General features: G+C 39.4%; 1 protein-coding gene across 2 annotated transcripts in view; it reads right to left on the reverse strand.

Annotated features, from left to right (window-relative positions):
* CREB5 (cAMP responsive element binding protein 5) overlaps positions 1-21,890 on the reverse strand; it is a gene marked incomplete at its 5' end in the record, with an annotated part of 353,505 nt that overhangs the window by 35,334 nt on the left and 296,281 nt on the right. The gene's annotated exons all lie outside the window — the stretch shown is intronic.

The following is a 21,890-nucleotide window of genomic DNA, read 5'->3' on the forward strand; positions in this document are numbered from 1 at the left end:
TGAGACTTATAATTACTCAGATAAATCAGTCCGATGTAGTATTTCTTAGGATCTTTCTCAATATACTCCCTGGAGGATAGGATCCCATCTGCTTCACTGCAGTCAGGCTAATTGAAGGGCACTGACTTTTCCAAATGGATTCATTAATTACCCTAGCTAGATTCTCTGTGGGGTTCTGTATTCAGTAGGGGACACTTCAGCCATACTATGCCATCTATACATGTTCAGCAATGTTACCCTGGTTCTCAGTTATGATCTAAAACATTTGCAGATGCGCTGGCAGGAATGATTTTGCCTTTGGAGTACAATGTTACAAAATGAACGTAATTCCATTCCTCCTTTGCCTATTAATTTAATGTGCGTTCAGAATCTATAAATATTGTAACCGAGACTGTTTCAATATGTTTTACTCCCTGCCATCATAAACATAAATGATGGTCAGAGAGAAAAAAGCATTAATTTGAAGGTATTGAATTGCCAAAAAAAAAAAGTATTTACTATTGTGTTGCAGAAAATCTAGTTTGTTCAACAGCATGTGAAAGAAACTATTAAACTTAAATGCAGTGCTGCCCTGCATAATTATGGGAATGTGATGATTTTATTTAATGGGATAGTGGGCCAGATTTTGAATAGGCTCACACCTAATCATGTTGTTCAGCCAACAACCTTCCAGCAAAGGGAGAAAACTAAAGAGCTACCTGATGCAGCCCTAACTTTTTTAAGGAACAGATATTTATGTTACTTGTCAGAAATACACTTCTCTTTTCTTAAAGGACAACTGAGAGCACCCCTGTAATTCCAGAGTCTGACACTCTGTTGGAATATATATATATTTTATGGCTCAATCCTGCAAATTCTCATTACTCTGCAGCAGAATTATGTCACTGCTATGTAGAGATATCTTACAGTATCTGAATGACTCTATTTTTAATGTGCTAATTTTATGCTATTTATAAGATTATTTTATATTTGAATATTTAGTTTGGAAATTCATGCTGTGGTTGGTGACCATGAGGTAGTTAGCCTGGGAATTAAAGACACAATCCCTTGTGATGAAAAACAACACTTCACACTTTCAACCAAGGATCTCAAAGCATTGCATAAAATGAGCCCAATCCTGAAAGTGAGTTGGGCTATTAATGTAAGGACTACAAGATCTAGCCCAGTTTAATGATGAAATGTCACACCTCCCCTGTGATGTGGACAGAAGTACTCCTATACCCACTTTACAGATGGGCAAACTGAGACACAGAGATTTCCCCAATGTTGTATTGTCCGTCAGTTGCAAAGCCAAAAACTGAATCCAAGGGTACTATGTCTCAGTCTCCCACACTAAGCAGTAGAGAATACTCTCTTTACTCTTTGCTTTAGTGCCTTAAGTCTTTATGATGCAATAGGCACACAAGATAGTCTGTTATCCATGTTTATAATTTTCATCACGCTTTATTATAGGTAAGAACACAATGATTACAAGATAGTCTCTTTCATGTATTTTATCTATGGTTGTATTGCTTACTTTTGCAAGTTAATGACATTAACAAAGTTCAATCCAGTTATGTGCCATTACACATACATAATCCTTCCTCACATGAGATGATTTGAAGGGTGGACCAGGCCCTATACACCCAATATGGGCTTTTCTCTTCCCTCTTACCACAGTTCAATGATTGTGCCTCTAAAACTCGCCCCCGGCCCAAGAAATGACTAAGAGATATTATTAACCCAAGGTAGATAAGGAGCCTCTTTTGGGGGAGGGGGAAATCCCCCACATCTCTTCACTGTGTTTGCCAGTTTATCTCTTTTAAATAAGGCACCTCTCTCAGCAGCTAATAAATTCACTCCTTTACTCTTGCCAGCAGACCAAGTTAAGCACCTTCAAAGAGAAAGCCTGAGGCAACTCTGTCATCACCTGGCAGAACAGAGTTATTCTACATTTGAGTAGTTAGCTATTTGATTTTTTTTTTCAATTTTGTTTCCCTCTCATCCCTCCCCAGTTTATAAACAACTGTTCAAAAATTGCAAAGCAGTTCATAAATTTCTCTGTAAAAATGGGAAAAGCTATGCAATAAGCCCACTTCTATTACTGCTTGTTTTCTTATACAGATTTGGTGCTGGCAGACAAGTTCCTGCAGGCAGCATCCATCCCTTTCACTGCATGAAATAATTCTGTACAGAAAATATGAAATATATATTTTCCCCTCAGCTGGTGAAATCTGGCTTAGCCCTAATGACGGCAATGAAACTATGCTGATTTACACCAACTCGGAATTTGTCCTTATCTATTTTAATTCCATGCTAATATTGCTGGTTAGGAAAGCATCTGGTTGTAGCTGGTTTCTCAGAAGCCAGCCAAAGCTTTTGTTTAGTTTTAATACCTTTTTATCACCTTTATGACAGTGAAAATCTGTAGCCAGAATACTTCAGCTTAGAAAGCTGGTGTTGAGGACCATATGAACTACAAGAAACTGCTTGCAGTAAGGGACTGTCAGAATGCCTGGCAGTGTCAGAAAACTATCTAGGCTTTACTGGCTTTTTATAAAAAATAAAGATTAATCAGCTAAAGTTCTTTTGAATTGAATTCTTTGAAAAACTGAAAAGACAACTTCACATGACTGCATGAACCCAGTATTATGGGTCAAAAACAGCAAGCTAATCTCAACCTATTGTGCTACTGCCCTATTATAATAGATCTAGCAAATATGACATATACATTAGTGAACTGAAAAGTCATTAATCCCTGTGTATAGTCGATAACATGATGGACTGGCCTCTTCCCTACTTCTCTCACCTTCTCTCACTCACTTCCTTTGACCTTCTCACCTCCCCTTCTCTATCTCTGCATAGGAAAAGGAACATGTTCAGGATTTGCAATACGGATGAGACCAGAATTTGCAACATGGATTGGACAAGAGATCCATCAAGTCTCATATAGTTCTGTCAGCATCCCATGCTTTCTGTTTCAAATGTTAGCAAACACAACTTTACACCCGTCATGCACCTATCACACCAGGGGCAAAAGTCCATTCAGACACTTCTGGATCAGAAGAATGATTTTCATTCTAGTTTTCTACCACATCACAGTGTCCTCTCATTGCAGTTGGCTGAAATATTAATCAATTTTTGGTTAATTTCAGGTTAAATTTGAGAGGTTTTGTTTAAAAGCAAAGAAACTTAAATGGCAACTGGTCTTGCCAATCCCTAGAAGATCTCAGCATTTACCCTAGAATCTTGTACTCATTTTATGTTCTTTTAGTGAAACAAATGGGTTTTTTAATATAAACCCATAACTTCTCTAGTTGGCCTTTTACTGCACTTGCTATTTAAATAAAAAGAACATACAGGATTTCAATACTATTTTACTATGCTTTAAAGTCTATACTGCTGCATGGCAAGTCTTTAATTATTTATTATTTTCTAACTGAAAACCATTGGGAGGGGGATGACTTTGAACCTTTGACCTTAAATTTGCTATAATTATAAATGAAAAGTAAGATTTGTGTCCACTCACAAAGCTGAACTGTTAACTAAAATTGTTTAAAATCAAGCATTTAGTTAAACTGATACAACTTTTGTGAAGACTAGGCCTTATATGATTTTTTTGTTGTTGTTTTCTTTGCTCTTCTGGAGTTTTAAACCAAATATCAATCAACATACTCTTAAGGACCATACAATATCAATGGTATTTGACTTATTTTCTGCTAAACTTGATCCCCCTTATATTGAGAATAAAATGGGATAAATGGAAGCCGCTGTAGAGGTGATGGGAGAATAGACTTCACCACACATATGAAGTTGCCGCCCAGGGACAGCTGAGTAAACAGCTTGCAAAAGCCTGTTTGAAGACTGCCAGCTAGTTACGCCCATAATTTCATCTCTATTAACAAAAACAACTCAAACTGTCGCAATGTTGATTACCCAGCACAAGAATTATAGAGTAATATTCTGCAGGAGTAGGGGCTGCGTTTTGATGTTCTTTAGGTACTCCCACCTTGCTGATTTACAGGACTGCACGTTAGGATGTCAATCAAAACCAGCAAACACATGTGGAACGATGTAGAACAGAAGTTTCTGGCATTATCATTGCATGCCAGATAGAAAAATAATTCCATAATACTGTTCAGCTAAGCGAGTCAGAATAATATGTCTTATAAATGTGTCCTTCTATGCAGAAGGATGCTGGGAAAGAAAGACAGATTTTACAAAACAACCCAGAGCAATGGCTTTTACAAATAACACCAAAGATCTGGGTTTCTTTCACTGCCCCTTTTACCCAGTCTGAAGCAGCAATAGGTTTTACCTGTTCAGACTTACAAAATGTCAGTGATGTACTGATACAAAGCAGAAAACTGCTTCTGCCTTGACAGCAGTAATGCAATATAAAGTAATGGCTAAATTGTGACCTCCTTACTGAAAGCATAAGGGTTATTCAGTAGGACTAGTTGGGTGAGTAACTCCTCAGCAGTGTGAGTAAGGGGGTCACAGTATGACCATAAATCAATATGAAATACTCTAGCTGGCAACCGTAGGCACAAAAACAAAGCTGACATTTCTTCATTCATCAAGAATCTGGAGCCCTCTTGCACAGGTCCATCAGTGAATGAAAAACCATGATGGGATGGGAAATATGAAAGAAATGGCATGGACTCTATTCCAGATTAAAATTACAATTCTATAGGCTTTCTACATCATTGTCATTTGACTTTCAAAGTAAGATAGGCAGAGAATGTTCCTCATAAACTGCATGATGATCACCCTTTCCAAAACCCTTAACGAAAGTAAAAGGAGAAAATGGTCACAAATGAGCTCCCTCAGGCAGGAACTGCTGTAGGAACCAAACAGGAGTCTTTGTGAGGGATTTGTATCAGCTTCCAAACTTTTGAATCTAAACCTCAAACAATTGAGGTGCTAGATAATTAAGACAGTTATATTTAAAATAATCTAAGTTTCACAGTATATGAATAACCTCTACCCATGACATCCATACTTTTCCCTTCCCCAGTAACCTCAACTCTTGAAGAATTTTGTTTTGAAATGTTGGTAGCTGAGGTCTAGATTCTAATGGTGAAAGGCCTAGAGAGCTTAATGAAGGCATTAACTAAGATTTCAGAAATGATATGCTGGTTTTTGTATTTTCTTTCAAATTAACATGCCCTTTGAAGGGTGGACTTACACTCATTCAAACTACTGCTGGTCAGAGTTGTTTCTCAGCATTATCTGAATGTACTGATGTGCAACAGAAATTGGACAATAATTTTAATGGCAAGAGTGGGTGAAAATATTGAGTTTTCTCTTAGAAATTATCTGGAGGCATTTTATTCCCCCACCTTCAATAAAGAGCACCTTTTATCTTTTTCCAACTTCGTTGTCACAATACTGTGCTGAAGCAGTTTCTTGGGCCAAAAAATAGAGATGAGCTGACTGACTTGAGCTGTCTGGGTAATAGGCTCTGTGCAGTACACAGAATTCTAGCATGTCTACCTTCACCTCACCAGAACCATTTCTGAGCGTATGTGTGTGTGCATATATTATAACTGGTATTATGTATACTACATACATACATACACACAAATGGTTTTGGCAACTTGAAGGAAGTTATATTAGAATTTTGTGTGTCTATATATATATATGTGTATACACACACGCACATACATAAACAAAATTCTAATAGTGCCTGTGACACTCTATAAAAAGGAAAGATGACCATGCTTACACTAAGGTATCACCACTGATGTACCAACACTGTTGCAACCACTGATATATCACCACTGTTGCACAATTGTGATAAACCTCATACAAAGTATGCCTTGTAAGGTATCATTGGAAAAATTATAATCTTTTGAACAATGGTATCCTGTTTATATGAGTGTAGTATCGTATATGAAGTTATGAATCGTTGCTATGCATTTGTAGCTCAAGTGTTGTGTTCCTCGGTAACAGCCACCAGACAGATTTACATCAAGACCAGCCAGCAAATTTGATGGGCCATTAAGGAGAATCAAGTATTTCAATGCACCCTTCCCGAGGACGCCTCAGAGAGCATATGGACACTGGAGGCTCAGTGACTCAGAAAGGCACTTAGAACATGTGATCCAAGACACTATGTTTGACCCAGTAACTTTCCAGGCACATGGGCTGAGGGTGTAAACTGGAGACTGACATCGCCTTCTTGCCTCTTTCCTGCTAAGATTCCTGGGCTAAGATTTCTAACAAAGGGAAGCTTTGAACAATGGACTGAGGATCTCCAATCTTTTAGGTTATCCAGAGAGATTTATTGCAAGCTAGAAGATTTAACATCACTGCTATTATTCTGATCCACAAACTCTGAAATCAACTGTAATGTATATGATTCATTTTAATGATTTAATAACTCTTTCCTCTCTTTTTCCCCCTATTAATAAGCCTTTAGTTTAGTTTACTTAAAGAGTAGCTCTCAATGTGGTTTTTGGGTGAGATCATGAAGCATATTTTGACCTGGGGCTAAGTGGCTGGTTCTTTGGAACTGGAAGAACCCAAAAGATGTGATTTCATATAGCCTCTATATAAACCCATGGTACGCCCACATCTTGAATACTGCGTGCAGATGTGGTCGCCCCATCTCAAAAAAGATATATTGGAATTGGAAAAGGTTCAGAAAAGGGCAAAAAAATGATTAGGGGTATGGAATGGCTGCCATATGAGGAGAGATTAATAAGACTGGGACTTTTCAGCTTGGAAAAGAGACAACTATGGGGGGGGGATATGATAGAGGCCTATAGAATCATGACCAGTGTGGAGCAAGTAAATAAGGAAGTGTTATTTACTCCTTTTCATAACACAAGAATTAGGAGTCACCAAGTGAAATTAATAGGCAGCAGGTTTAAAACAAACAAAAGGAAGTATTGCTTCACACAATGCAAAGTCAACCTGTGGAACTCCTTGCCAGAGGATGTTGTGAAGGCCAAGACTATAACAGGTTAAAAAAAAAGGAGTACTTGTGGCACCTTAGAGACTAACCAATTTATCTGAGCACAAGCTTTCGTGAGCTACAGCTCACTTCATTGGATGCATACCGATGAAGTGAGCTGTAGCTCATGAAAGCTTGTGCTCAAATAAATTGGTTAGTCTCTAAGGTGCCACAAGTACTCCTTTTCTTTTTGCGAATACAGACTAACACGGCTGTTACTCTGAAACAGGTTAAAAAAAGAACTAGATAAATTCATGGAGGATAGGGCCATCAATGGTTATTAGCCAGGATGGGCAGGGATGGTGTCCCAAGCCTCTGTTTGCCAGAAGCTGGGAATGGGCGACAGGGGATGGATCACTTGACGATTACTTGTTCTGTTCATTCCCTCGGGGGCACCTGGCATTGGCCACTGTTGGAAGACAGGATACGGGGCTAGGTGGACCTTTGGTTTGACTCAGTATGGCCATTCTTATGCTCTAGTATAAATATTCATTTATCACAGAAGTCTGGTTTGTCTGGGTGGTGAATCAGGAGCTAGAGGGGCTGAAGGGGACTGTCTGTGGCTTCATAATGACTAGTATAGTAATTTGGAAGTACACATTTGTTCCTGACTTGGTGAAATCTTATGATAGAATATACCACCAGTTTGGGGTACATGCCCTGTTTTCTAGCAGTCTGACCTGAGATGGGCACTCTTCGTGTCCCATACCAGGCAGCGTGACAGTACTCTCTTATATATACACCTACACAAAACACTTTGTTAACTCTGAGCTAAGACTCAGAGACTTGCAAGACTACATATGTCACCTTCTAATACCACCCTTTCCCATATCTCCAACCTTATCCTGACCAGCCAGTGGGCACCTTGGAACTTTGACTATGTTCACTGGTTATACATTCATGGGTCTTAATGATTAGTAGAAGGTTTACACGGATTTCATACATTACATTGTTCTGTATGTGGTTTTGAATGGCTGTCTGCAAGTACTGCAAGATACAATGTTAGATTGCAAATGATGGTTGGGGTAAATGCTTTTTCTTTGTTGTTTAGGAAAACCTAGGTGAAGGGATGATCTGTGCCGTCCATGATTTTGTGTCAAGATTACAGAACTGAAATCTGCAGGTGTGCACCTGCTGGTGTATTACATTAATAGCTGGAGTTAAGACTCCTTCCTCCAGCTTTTCTTTCAATCCTTCCTGTCTCTCTGTAAACACATCCAACTTCTGCTCACACCCCGCTTGTGCTCAGTCTGTGCATCCCCAATTAGCCTAGGCGGCCATCTATACTCCTTACTTATCCTGTGCCTCTCTCCCCCATTAACTCTATGCAACACCTCTTCACTGCCTATTAAAATTACCTGCACCCTCCCTGTGACCCCATTCTATGTACTTATGAAGTTCCTGCATCGGTGCATTTCATATCCGTATTCATTAGTCTTTGTAAAGTGGCTTGAGATCCTTGGATGGAAGATGGTCTGCAAGTGCAGTGTATTATTGCTATTATGGAAGTCCAAATGGAAATGTCTGCCAGATTCTGCAGAAGCCTGAAAGTTCCGTAAAGCTTCACTTCTACGCACCTATAGAAGTGTAAGTATGGAATATTAGAACACGGGTGGGGGTTTGTAAATGTTTTTAATTGTCATGAAGGCAACAGTTGAGAGAGAGCTCAAAGAACTGGCATTGCTTTTCCCCATTCAGCATACCAAGGGAAAGAAATGACAGAAATAGGTGGAAGACCAGAGGAGACCTACCACTGCTGAGGACTCAGTGCTGCAGAAGTTAAAAAGCATACCACCCGCCCAGGGCAGGACTGTGCTGTTGTGCACTGTGACTATAGCTGTGGAACTAAAAACAAGGTTACAAAATAAGAAGAAGGAACCAAAAAGCTGTGTCCAATCCAAGCAAACACATGTGTGAAACTATAAATCAAATATTAACAACACAGCAAACTGGCAGCTGGCTTAGTAAGCTATGTGCAGCTCTGAGCCCCCTTGCAGATTTTTTTGTATTGTTTTAGGAACTGGCCACTAAATGGACTATTAAAAAATACATCTACTTATTGGCTAGACCCGAGCTGAACACAACTACTAAAAAAATTAAGAAATAAAATCTACAGTAGAAAAAGCCTGGAGAATATTTAAGTTCTATGTTTTCCAGTGCATTCCATGAACAATGGGACTAATGGCTCATCACTAAAGTTTAATTCTGATTTTTGTACTAAATGCATTGGTAATGTCCTAACCATTGCATTTTCCTTCCATAGCAACAGAACTCTCCCTCACCTTTCCCCTTCCCGGCACTGCTCACTTCTAGGTATTGACTCATGCATTGGAGGAAGGGAAGGTAATAGACCCATTGGGTGCAGGGTGTGAGAAGGAGCTGTGTCTGCCAACTAATCTCTACATGTTAATCTTTCCTACTTATTTGCTGCTAATTCCCTGTTGTGCTCATTTTGCCTATAGTCATGCCACCTTAGATTGGGATGTCTTCAAATCTCATAAGCCAAGCACGGTCAGACCTAGTTAGTACTTGAATGGTAAACATCCAAGTAAAATCTAGCTACCTCAGGAACTCAGTTATTCATCTGGCATTTTTCTCTGCATTAGCAGAAAACAGTTACTCATCGTGGTTGAGGGGGCAGTTTACTATTGGAGGGGTCATCTTTTGATGAGGAGTAAAACTGAAGTCTTGGCCACTTGTAATAATTACAGATGCCATGAGACTTTTACCAAGAGCAGCTGTGTAAACCCAGAAGTCCAGATCAAACTCTAATTTGAATTACAGTTTACCTACCTAAAAGTATACCTGCAACCCAAATGGATATGGTGGTCTTCTTCTCTTCCTGTCCTAAACTACAGTACTGTGTAGATTTGCTCAGAGTTTTTAGAAGCTGACACATTCCATCTGAAAGAGATTTTAGTGGGAGGGGAAATTCTGTCGTTGGCATAAAAGTTAATGGGCCTGTTTCTCTATTACCTTGCATCTTGTTTAGTCATTTAGATGCGTTTAAACTGAATGCAAAGTGGGTGAAAATGCTCCCATTCTAATCTGTTAGCAATTTAAGACCATTTCGCACAAGGTGCACGACAGTGTAGAATCAGGCCCAAAACATTCTAGAGGAAATATATGGAGACTATTTTTGCAGGGACAATAGTTCACTCTCTTTTTTAAAACACCTCTCGTTTCATAGGATTTGTATGTCTCCCTAGATTTCTGTCCCATCTCTCACGGCCCCTGAAATCCACCTGCTTTACAAAGAAAAATATAAAAGCCACTTTTAATATCTGAACTGCCATCCTCCAATAGTTCCCTAGTTGGGACAGTGACTGCTTCCAGCTCTGTGAAAAAGAGCCAAACTGAGACCACTGAAGGAATGAACCGACCATACATGCTGATTCTATGTCTCTAAGGTATTTACACAGCATCCAGTATTGCAGAACCTAGGCACACCAAAATGGCACACATCTCTCTCAGCCAAAGGAAAAAAAATGTTTGATATAATTCATAAACCCGCATCTAATGAAAAGGGACCTTTTTCATCATTTTTTCAACATGGGCACATTTCACCAAATTGGCTCAACATCATGTGACAACTTTTGTGCACATCTGTAGACAGAGCATTTACAAACTGAAAATTAGCAGAGTGCCAGATTGCTGGGTGACAGCTGATATCAATTAGTACTAGACGATACAGCCGAAACCTGCCACTTCAAAACAACAACAAAAGAAGCTCTGGGGATTAGAATATAACTTCAGAGGGGAAAAATACCCCCAAAGCCACAAACCCACTGTTCCTACTATAGTCCTTGTTGGTGGAATAGTGAAGCTTAGCACACAATCTTTTTGAGGGCACTAGTACTGATACAGCCTCTTTTTGAGAGTACCGGTACAAAAGAAGTTTATAGGAGGTTTCTGCTCCTGAAAAGTTAAAAAACTGTTTCAGTGGCCGAGCACAGAGGTCACCACTGTAAATCAGCATGTACCCTCAGTTACCGCACTGTGATCCCACAAACCCAATCCCTCATTTTGGTACAGGAGATACTACGTTTGGGAATTACCCACCTTATTTCAAATGCTACTGTGTAGTAGTGTGGGAAAATAGTGACTTTTTAATGGTGATCTCAGCAGATTATTCCAAAAACGGTGACTATTTACAATTAACGTGGAAAAGTTCTGCTAGACTCAGGGGTGCCTAGGAAATCATGAAGGTCCTTGATGGTGCTGCTGATTCTCATGATAAGTTCAAGACTGTTCAGATCTTGCAAAATAACTGAAACTGCTTTTTTTCTGGTGGCATGCGTGGGCTATGTTGAAGGTTGGAGGAATTTCCTGACACGCACTCATTGATATTGTGATGCCAATGGGACTGAGATGTCTGAAAGACTGAATTTTGATGGCTTAAAAAGAACTGATAACTACAATGATCCATTTGGGAGCAAAAACTTGTTAGAGATGCAGAAACTGAAAGGTAGCAGAACTTCTACTAAACTATAGTAAGTGCCTTTTTACAGGGGATGCTGTTAAAATGTTTTCTTTCCTCCTTTCACCAGTAGTTGCTGTTGGTTGTAGCAATATTCCCCACTGTCAGTACAGAGGAATATCTGATCGAACGAGGAATATCTTACCCCAACTATTTTACTTAGCTCATTGTATCTGAACAATGAAGAAACAATAAAAAATAATGTTGACTTTTCTTGCTGTGATTTTCCCTCATGTTCATGACTTTCTCAAGTTTATAATGTGTCTTCCACTAATTCATACTGGAAACTTTGACCTGTTCTGGCTTCCATTACCATCAATGGAAAAACTTCCAATGGGAGCATTTTGCTTGAAAGTCTATTCTTTACCTTGGCGTCTAATGTTCTAATCAGACCTCCTGCCAAGTAAACTAAACTATCACAAGTTTGGTAGGATACTCAGGATGGGTCTGATTCTGCAAACACTAGTGTGTTTGTACCTTTCAAAATACATCAACTTCAATGTAGCGATCCAGTTCTTACAGTTTTGAAAGTTTGAGGGTATTCAGGTCTGCAGTATTCAGACCCTTCTTTACTTGACTGTCTAAAAAAATTAAAGCAGAGCAAATAAAGTAAGAGTTTACTCTTTTCCTTTTTTAACTTTAAATTTTTATTAGATTCTTTTTGTACTTTATGAACATTTCCAAATAATTAGATCATAATGTGGATTAATTTATTTTGTTAACAGTCCTCCCCTGTCCCCCTGGTCAAAACAGCCAAGCTAATGAAGGTCAAAAAGCAGCTAACACAAAGAAACCACTTTTCAGAAGGAATTTTACTCCATGTAATTTGGAATTATATGTTACCACAGGCCACTACAGTACATATGTTAGTTAATATGGCATTAAGGGACTCATCCAATTCCCTTTAAAGTCAGTGGAAAAACTCCTATCGACTTCGGTGGGAGTTGGATCAGGCCTGTAATGTGTGGTGAATGAGTAATAAAAATAATACACAAAACAATTCAAATTTAATGGGACAACTGTCAAAATACAATGTCAGAAGGAGCCACAGACCTCAAGAATGTTTATCAACAAGGCACTTTTCCATGTTTCCCCTTAATTTATATTACTGTAACTACAAAAACGATGGCAAAGTAATATTGAGAATCTGACTTATACCCACATCCAACAAACAAAAAATTCGAACTAAAGCTGGGACTCCTTCCTTAGCCCAGCTCATTCTGCCTGGATATTGCCAAAGTTTGGGGATGATTCTGCCATGGTCCACGCTGTGGGAAATTGGGTGCAATGGCATGCTCCTGTTCTGACTGAATCAGTCCCACTCACAGTCTCCTAATGCAATCTATTCTTACTAAGACTAGGAAAAATCAGTGTTTGGTAGACTGTGGAGAGAATCTGTGCAGAGATTATGCTAAAAAGACTATAACTGGGTGCAAAAAAGAACTAGATAAATTCATGGAGGATAGGTCCATCAATGGCTATTAGACAGGATGGACAGGGATGGTGTCCCTAGCCTCTGTCTGCCAGAAGCTGGGAATGAGCGACAGGGAATGGATCACTTGATGATTACCTGTTCTGTTCATTCCCTCTGGGGCACTTGGAACTGGCCACTGTCGGAAGACAGGATACTGGGCTAGATGGACCTTTGGTCTGACCCAGTATGGCCGTTCTTATGTTCTGAGAGATCACTACCTGGTCAGGGAGTGTTCTTCCCATGAATGTGCACACGTGCCTCTGACCTTTGGAGTGGAAGTGTTTTTAAGAAAATTGTATTATTTAATACCAGTAGTGCCTACGGACCCCATCAGGTCCATTTGGCAGGTGCTGTACAGACATATATAACAAAGAAGGTCCCTGTCCCCTGCGATCTTACAGTCTATTTTTCTTTTTTTAGTTTTAAGATACAAACAAGAAATGTCAGGCTTGGCAGGGAGGGGTTCAGAGTGGAGGGAAGAGGCAGCCAGCACAAGGGCAGGCAGGCCTGCCTGCTATGCTGAGGAGACTGCAATAGCTCACCATGCCCTTGTTAGTGGAGTGAGAAGAGCACTGTTTTCAGTAACTACTTTGCTCACTGCTGGGAACTGTGGCTGGGGAGACTATGGGCATGGGCTGGAGAGGGACAACACCCCCTATTGCTTCCCACGAGTGAGAAGGGTCTCTGTCATAAGTCTATGTGCAGCTCTAACAAAAATTCGGACTTACATATGCTGCAATATCTAGACCCAAGGTATAGCTAGTCTGTGAGAAAGAGCCCTGGACAGCCTGGCCAATTCACAGAATAACAGTGGCATAAGCATTAGAGAAAGATACTGATATGCAGAATGGTCTTAAAATTATCAGGGAAGAGGAAGAGTTGAAAACAACTTTGAATGAAGTAATGGGGCAATCCAGATGATGTCCTCCAAATTCACAAGATATCTGAAATGCCTCTTGGGGATGAAAGAAGGGGGAAAAAAAAGACTCTCTTCACCCTCTTTTAAAACAGAAAACAACAATGAAATTGTAATGGTTGTTAAATGAAGCATTTACTGTAACATACTGGTGTTTTTTTATTTAATGATTGACAAAACAATTGCTTACAACTGTCTGTGATGATAGCAAGTGTTTGTTATCATTGTTTGCTCTATAGTGACAGCCCTTTAACATCTGAAAACAGTAAATGGAATCCTAAAATGCAAATGATCCTTTCAGTTCATTGATTTAATGATCTAAAATAATGAAAGCCACATCTCATTTAATAATTTTGTAATTGTGGAAACCTGGCACTATCAGTGTACTATTGCTACTGTTTCCATTAATACCATTTTCTGGATTTTATAAACAGAGAATATGAATAGTTACAAATAGCATAAAATATTTACCCATGAGAGAAAAGGTAAAAGCCACAAGTCTTAAGATAGTGGATACATCTGATTTATACAACACCAAAAGCACATAAATGGCCCCACTAAATCTTACTATCCTAAGTATAGATATAAATTCCCAGATGACAACTGAAACGTGGAAAAAGCATAAGCATTTAGATCTGCAATCTTCAATTGCTTCAGTAAAGTACAAAAGAAAATAAACTTACAAAAGTTAGTATGATATACAGTAATTTAACAACAAGGGCATTTACTCCTGCACAGGAGGGTAAAGACTTTATTATCTCCTGGTTTGAAATTCCTTTTTCTTAATAAACAAAAGTAAGACCTCGGTATGAATTCCATGTAATATGCTTGATCTTATTCTCATTTCAGTCAATGGGAGTTTTGCCATTGCCCTCAAAGGCAGTGGAAAAAGACAAATAATAGTAAGACAAAACTACTAAATATTTAACAACTGCTAGCTAATGCACTTTAGTTTTGTTTTTTCTCCTAAGTAGTATTAATTGTTTAGCTTTTCTCCTAAGCAGTATTCATTGTTCAGCTGCTAAACATTTTGGATATTCTTTAAAAAATATTTTATTAGAAGGGAAAACGTCTATAGAAGGAGACCACAGTAATATTAAATATTCAGGATTTATTTATATATAAATATATATTAAATGCATACAGCCACATTATGATTATAAATTTAAATCTACAAAACCCAGTAAATAAAAGAAACTTAGGCTCCCACAACAATAAACATCAACCACCACACACAAATAGCATTAACTTGAAAACACATTGCACATCTATGATAGGTGTGTTTACTACACACAGAGGGCCATATTCTCCTCTCCGTTACACTAGTGCATCTCCAATGAAGTCAATGGGGTTGTATTTGTATAAACGGAGAGGCCATTCTGGCCCACTGAGTTCAACGAGAGTCAGTAAATGTTAGTATCCAGTTAGACATTTTGTCATGTCATCGAGCATGAGACCTAGTCCCAGCAGACATGAATGGGTAGAGTAATAAGCTCAAAGAAAAGGAGTATTTGTGGCACCTTAGAGACTAACAAATGCATCCGATGAAGTGAGCTGTAGCTCATGAAAGCTTACGCTCAAATAAATTTGTTAGTCTCTAAAGTACTCCTTTTCTTTTTGCGAATACAGACTAACACGGCTGCTACTCTGAAACCTCTAATAAGCTCAGACACAGAGGAAAGCTTGTGAGAAAGTAAGAAATCAAATATAACGTAAGTATAGAAACCACAATATGTCAGGTATGCTATGCTGAATAGTTTTTTTCCTTAATGTAAGTATCAAAATAAAAATTCATAAAAATCCACAAGCAATTCAAATACCCCATAATCTCAAAACAGACAAACAAGAATCACTCTCAAGTAGAGTTAAACTCCTTTTTTGGCTAGTTACGCTCCCTTTCTAACATCTGGCAATCTGTACCTTTACCATACAAAGTTTGCGAAGGAACCCCCGCCCCATTTACCGTACTGTACCTTATATTGTTCTATAAATAAAGTCCTATAGGTCTAATCATGTGAGGTGTTTATGTTTCATGATTACAACCAATAATTTGTAATGGTTTCATCAAACCTTTCAGTCACTGGATGAATTTCTGATGAATTTAGCAAAGGAAAGGGGTGAAAAAAAGTATATGAAAAAAGTTGTTATGAATCTATTTAGCAACTTTCTGACAGTTTCACCGCCTAATGGTCATCAGAATAAAGTCACAGCACCTGCCAAGAGTTTGGGTTACTTTGCTGAATGAAATCCAATAAGACTTACCTCTTAAGTCTGTATGTACATGGGGCTTTAAAACACCATGAACCACAGAGTTGGTCACTGAATCCATTGTGAATAACAGTACTGCTGTATGACTAACTGTGTGGAATGCTTGCATTAAATTCTCAAAATATGATTTCAGGCATTTGCCAATTAAGAAGTAAGCGCAAGTTTTGCTTTATTTGTTCCCACAAGAAGCCCCATTTACTTGCACACTTTCCCCCCTCTGGTTCGACTTTCCTTCAAATCTTCCTCCCAAAGGGGAGGCACGAGGAGCCCCCCGGGGGAGGCAGGGAGTATGAACACCCAAGCTTGTGATTCCCAAAGATTTGCAAAGAAGGGACCACCAAATGGATTTCCCTCCATGCAGCTGCTCTGAGCACCCCCTTACCAGGCAGTATGCTGCCACTGGCAGTGACTGCGCAACAGCAGCCTCAGAACATGCCCATCAGGACAGAATACTGCTTCAAGAACCATTCACTCACTGATTTTCCCAACAGAAATTAGCAGAGTCACAGGGAGAGGGCAGTCCCCTTCTTCGCACCCTCAAAGCACCATGGAGCACTGATCTCACAGAGCTCCAGCAGAGAAGTTTCTCTAGGGCACTTCTGGGGAAGGGGAGAGACACCATGCAGTTGCAGCTCCCACCATCTGCGTCCCCTAAGAGAGGTCTGATGGCTCTTAGTCCCTTCTGTTCCTAGAAACAGAGGGAGTGATCTGGTTTTAATAACGCAGGATTCCAACACAAAGGAAATAATTCTAATGTACTTAATGGACCATTTACACTGGTCTTGAAGCCTGGCACCCATTTCACAGTAGGCCAACTTTTCTAACTCAAGCCTTTTGCCAATCCAGAGATGTTTCCATGAAACAAAGAGGAAAATACACACCTCATGCATAGTTTAAAGTCACTTGTAAAGGGAATGTTTTTTGGCTTCTCTCCCAGTTACACAATATATGAGTTATATGACTCGATCAGACCCAATCACCCTCTGCCCCCAAACAATTTATTGTGGATACATTCCTGCTTTTGCCTTTTGGGGCCTTAAGAAAGAACAATTCAAAATTATAGTTAATAACCTTCAGCCCATTGTTCCAAATAACTATCATCAAAATTCTATTTTTGGCAATGCAGACGTTAATTAATTACATCTGCATTGTTCAGAGGGCGGGGAGGGATCTGTCACATGCCTATAATACCTAGGTAACCAACAGTATTTTGATTTCGAAGTCTATACTAATGCTGAAGAGCTACCAAATAAATGTACAAACAGAAATAGATTTTAATTCCTTTGTTTTGTTGATTAGCGTCGAACTTCCAAGTTACTATTACCCACATGCTGCCTTTTGAAGAATCAGTTTGAACAGAATGCTTGGGAAAAGTGACTGATTAACAGACCTGGAGACCAAAGTCCTCTGGCTCACAGTAAAAAGTGCAACACAGATAGCATGAGTAAAAGCTTCCTCATGATGCCCCACCCCTGACTTGGAAGAAATACCTCTAGAATTATGATTAAAGGCTCAATCCAAAACCCAGTTAAGTCACTTTAAGTATTCCCACTTCAACTGACTTACATTTCCAAGTCCATTCAACCTCTGACTGCTCTACTGAGATTGATAGGGTTGCCAACAAGGTGATGTAGGCACCTGTCAACTGGAATGATACTACTAAACTCTTTTTAAAAAAGGCAGCAAATAGCAATCTAATGGCAATGCTTGTTGACCATTAATGACCTGGGCTGGATTCTATGCAGCGGTCCTTGTCTAGCTGGCTGAAAGAAAAGGGGTTGTTGCCCTTTAAGGGCTGCCCCAGCAACTGGTAAACAGAAATAGAGGATGGGAGAAAGTTTACGCACACAGAGTGGGTAGGACCGGGAAGCAGCTGGACCAGTTCCAGGGCACTGCCCTTCTAGCTAGCCAGCTGTGGGGTTATTTATACCCCGTGATGTCCAGAGAAACTGTCTTTCACCTGGATAGAGCTGGCATCACTCTCCCACCCACCCATGAAATCTGAAAAAGGACGGAGTCCCTTCATGGTCTGCTGTAGGCATCACACTACTCACCCCTTTTTTCCCTGGGAGCTGGGAAGGAAATTTTACCTCACTGCCAGATTTTTCATAGCAGATTTGGGACCCAGTGGGGCAGGACAGGGGGGTTAGGTTAGAATGTCTCCACTTAATACATAAAACTTGTGGCAGATGTCCAGTTCGCGTTCTTATTCTGTAAGGGATACAATTATTGGATAAAATGGATTGGAAAAGAATTTTGAAGGAAAACAACCCTTTAGAGCGATGGCTTTCAACCTGGGTTTTGCAGACTATGTCTAAGATTTCCAAAGGGGTCTCTATCTCCACTTGAAAATTTTTAGGGGTCTACGAATGAAAAAAGGTTGAAAACCACTGCTTTAGGCTGATGAGGAAGGGGCAGGTTAGGGCTTCTACATCTGGGACAGTGGGAAATTGTCCCCCCTTCTTTTCTAGCCCCCTTTAACTTTCATATGAGGGAAGGATGGCAGGGTACCAGTAACCGGAAGGCTGGAATCAGGTTGGGGATATGGGGAAATTATTAAGGAAACAGTGATGACCTGCACTGTACAATTTATTTCCAGGTACTTTCAGATATTGTAAATGAATGAAGTTGTGACCTAACGAAACCACATCCCTAGCATACTTTCTTTCTTCCAGTGTGGTCGGACAATGGCTTAGAAGTAAAGGATGTATACATGTCATTACTCCTGAACCACCAATCCAGCAGTTTTCCCTTTTTCCAGATATTCGTACTATAAAATCTAACCTGAAAATTAGGCATACATGACAATGACCTGATTTGCTGCTATGCCATTTGTGCATCTGAAAATGTATATTTTTAATATCATGCTGCCAAAATGATGCAGTATCCTTCATTAACAAAAAGTTAAATGCTGAATCATGACAAAGTAAACTGGAATGGTGGTCTGTACTTTCTTGTAATTATATTAGTAGTACAGATAATCCACTGGAAAAAAATGGATCTGATTTAATAGTCAATTACTCGGTAGGTAATGAATATTATAATAAAGCCTTAAAGCTGATTGAATGGGAAATGTAATGAACAGTATTGAGAAATCACCTCTGAAATTAATTGTTAATAGGGAGGAATTTTCATTTTTCAAAACACATCGCATGACAGGACAAAAAACAAAACCTGGGAAGGGATGTAACTGGCATTCACCTATTGCGCATCAAGTAATGGATGAGGAATTGGAGCTGACATCATGGCATAACCAGCAGTTTGGAACCAATTTGTATGTGGTTAGGAACAAAATCCTAGTTTGCTGCTAATGTCATTTGACAAACTGACATTAGTGATGTGGATTGGCAGGATTTCCTCTCCTTCCCCCAATAATAAACACCCATGGCATGCCACAGGCATACAGTAACTGAAAAGGGGCCTGATATTTAAAATCAGAACAACTCCTATTCCAGAGCTGCACATGTACAGACAAGAAGTGATGACATACACTACAATTGTTTTAGATCCTGTACATATAAGCAAGCAATCCATTAACCAAAATGGAATGGGAATATATTTAAGGCAAACCTATTTATATAGAAACATTGTTAGCAAATACTAAATTTGATATTCAAAAAACCTCCAAACAAACAAAAAACAACCCACCAAATCTCCCCCCCCCCAAAATAGTTTAAGCCATATGAATGTATATACACTGTGTAAATCAATTATGCATATACTGTACCATTTTGAGATTCTGTGTACATGTACTCTGAAATGTTTGAAGCACTACATATTTATTACTCCGAATTGTTGCCTTTGAAATATTACGTCTTTTCACCTAACATCCCTCGATACATCTTCAGATATAAACAACCAAAGCCAATTTACAGTCAGTTCTGTTTCCAACCTGATTAAAAAAATATACATAATAATTTACTAAAGTTACCTTTCATTTTGTTTTCCCTTCAATGGTAGGTTATTTTTATACAGACACACACAGTATCTAAATGCGAGTTTTCTACGAGAGCTAACATATGTTACAAATATACACTGAGAGCTCTAAAAAGTCCTGACTGTTTCTGTTGCAGTGTACTGTGACAAGGTAAAGCAATGTAATTAATCATGCTGATGCAAATGAAGATTGCTTTTTGGTTGAACCAGTTTGTTGCAACAATTGCCTTCTGACTGTGCGCTTTTCATTAATAGTCTAACTGCTGTGGCATTACTTACTTCTTGCTTTAAATATGATTTTCTGTAAGTCAACTAACAAAACTAATTAGGAGCTGTGAAAGACCATATTGATAGAGTAAAACTATATAAAACAGCTCTGACAATTCACATGGTGGACCCCATATATCATGGGATTTTTCTTAGTACTCCAGGCCCTTTTTGCTAGTATAAATAAACCCATGTAAAATCTCAGGTTCTTAAACTTCTCTTTAGAAAACCATATGCTTCCTGAAAGAACCATTTTTAAATTACACATAAACATGTTTAATCAATCTTTACTATGTAGCTAGGGATTTGGCAAGAATGGCTTTTTTGGGGATTTTTTTTAAGGTAGGTGAATGGAACTTACAAATGGAAATGTACAACTAACACACAGTGACCTGGTCTATGATGAGAAATAAGTTTGACAATATTTTGCTATGGCAAGACCACTGTAATAATTGAAAAATGTGATCACAGCCACCCTGCTCAGTATACAAGAGAGGGTCTTGGGTTTACAGTTTTCTCAAAGGTAGAGTAGCTGTGAAGTCACTGGAGCTGTGACAATTTACACGGAGGATCTGCCCTTTTGAGTGTAAAAATCAAACTCAATTTTCAAAAGTAATTAATGATGTTGGGTGCACAACACGAGACAATCTTAAAGGAGCCTGATTTTCACAAGGCAGGTGCTCAGGCCTTTCTGAAAAAATCAGGCCTCTTTAAGACGCCTCTAATTGGGCATCCACTAATTAAAGCATCTAAAATTGCTACTTTTGAAAATTCAGGCCACCAAACATTCATGCAGCTAAGGTGACTGATTCACAAAAATACAATGGAACAAAAACAGCAAATACCACAAAAACTAGTCAGTGAGGGAGCCCCACCCATCACCACTGGAAAGTACTCTCCTCCAATTGCGTCACAAACGTGCGAGTTTCTGGTTCCATAGGCCCCTTTTACTCCCTTTTCTCAATGATCTGCACAATGGACATACCAGGCAGGGAGATCCCAGTGTCTTTTGGGCTGTGGGTCATTTAAAATTCTTCCTGGGCTGACTGGAGGTGGGTCAGTGAAGAACTCTTCCCTCCACGATGACATTAGGGGACTGACTGGGTCCCATTCAAAAGTAACAATTCCTGGCAAGCAGTCATGCATACATACAGAAATAAGTCAAAGGGGGAAGTGGTCAGAAGTATGGAAACACCAGTGGTATTCTTTTTTGAATGAGATTTGCTTAGGATCACAGAGTCACCAGCAGAATTCACAGGGAGCGCTGGTCTTTAAAAAGTTGCTTTTGGGTAAAGAGAAACAAACGTAGTCCATGCCAGAGAGCTGCCAGGCCAAGACACGATGCTACTCTGACTTATATCCAACATACGAGTTGGGGAAAAATTCACCGATCAAGACACAGGGAGGGGTAACCTACACCTCCCTGCACACGCATGGCCCACTACAACCCAAGGGGGTATTTAGGCAAGCAATCTTGTCTTGGGATGACTGCCACATGAAGACAGCTTTAAACTCCACAGGAGGCTTCTTGGCAGCAGCTGTTCTGCATCAGCACATTCCCTAGTTGTCCTATCTCAGCCATTCCTCTGCCATAAGCAGCATTCCC

Source organism: Lepidochelys olivacea (genome assembly GCF_965140295.1).
Source record: "Lepidochelys olivacea isolate rLepOli2 genome assembly, chromosome: 2".
NCBI classification, from domain to species: domain Eukaryota; kingdom Metazoa; phylum Chordata; order Testudines; family Cheloniidae; genus Lepidochelys; species Lepidochelys olivacea.